Consider the following 1,712-nt stretch of genomic DNA (forward strand, 5'->3'; position numbering starts at 1 on the left):
AATAAAAATTGCTCTGTAAATATGTATGATTGATTGGTGTGGAGGAAATAAGCTTTATACGATCTTGTGATATGGAAGAAATAAAAGCGATGGACTTCATAATAAAGGTTCACATCACAAGTGGAAATATAAAGTGATGTTGTTTCGCATTAAGATTCGATGCATCCAACCTTGAAAGCGCATGGCAACCTCTGCTTCCCTCTGCGACGGGCCTATCTGTTACTATTATCTTCTACCTTATGCAAGAGTCATGGTGATCTTCACCTTTCCTTTTTATATTTTATCCTTTGGCAAGCACAGGGTGTTGGAAAGATCCTGATAGATATATCTAATTGGATATGGGTTAGCATGAACTATTATTGTTGACATTACCCTTGAGGTAAAAGGTTGGGAGGCGAAACAATAATCCCCTATCTTTCTCTGTGTCCGGTTAAAACTCCGTAACCACAAGTATTGTGTGAGTGTTAGCAATTATGAAGGACTAAATGATAGCTGAGTATGTGGACTTGATAAAGAGCTCTGACATAGACTCTTTCTGATGTTATGATAAATAGCAATTGCTTCAATGACTGAGATTATAGTTTGTTAGTTCTCCATAAGGTTTCTGATTCATACTTTGCATTGTGACTAGATTATTACTTGAGCATAAGAAATCATATGACAATATCTATATATGTTGCTGTTATGAGAATAATCATGATGCCCTCATGTCCGTATTTTATTTTTATCGACACCTCTACCTCTAAACATGTGGACATATTTATCGTTATCGGCTTCCGCTTGAGGACAAGCGAGGTCTAAGCATGGGGGAGTTGATACGTCCATTTTGCATCATGCTTTTATATCAATATTTATTGCATTATGGGCTGTTATTACACATTATGTCACAATACTTATGCCTATTCTCACTTATTTTACAAGGTTTACATAAGGAGGGAGAATGCCGGCAGCTGGAATTCTGGGCTGGAAAAGGAGCAAATATTAGAGACCTATTCTACACAACTCCAAAAGTCCTGAAACTCCACGAAAGTTATTTTTGAAAATAATAAAAAAATATTGAGTGGAAGAAGTACGTCAGAGGGGGCCCCACCTAGCCACGAGGGTGGGGGCGCGCCCTACCCCCCAGGGCACGCCCCCTGCCTCGTGGGCCCCCTGTTGGCTCTCCGGTGGCCATCTTTTGCTATATGACGTCATTCGTCAAGGGAAAAATCTGAAGCAACCTTTCGGGACGAGACTCCACCGCCACGAGGCGGAACCTTGGCGGAACCAATCTAGGGCTCCGGCAGAGCTGTTCTGCCGGGGACACTTCCCTCCGGGAGGGGGAAATCATCGCCATCGTCATCACCAACGCTCCTCTCACCGGGAGAGGGCAATCTCCATCAAGATCTTCACCAACACCACCTCTTCTCAAAAACCCTAGTTCATCTCTTGTATCCAATTCTTGTCTCCAAGTCTAGGATTGGTACCTGTGGGTTGCTAGTAGTGTTAATTACTCCTTGTAGTTGATGCTAGTTGGTTTATTTGGTGGAAGATCATATGTTCAGATCCTATATGCATATTAATACCCCTCTGATTATGAACATGAATATGCTTTGTGAGTAGTTACGTTTGTTCCTGAGGACATGGGAGAAGTATTGCTATTAGTAGTCATGTGAATTTGGTATTCGTTTGATATTTTGATGAGATGTATGTTGTCTCTCCTCTAGTGGTGT

The sequence above is a fragment of the Triticum dicoccoides genome, chromosome 2A, assembly GCF_002162155.2.
Source record: "Triticum dicoccoides isolate Atlit2015 ecotype Zavitan chromosome 2A, WEW_v2.0, whole genome shotgun sequence".
Classification (NCBI taxonomy): Eukaryota; Viridiplantae; Streptophyta; class Magnoliopsida; order Poales; family Poaceae; genus Triticum; species Triticum dicoccoides.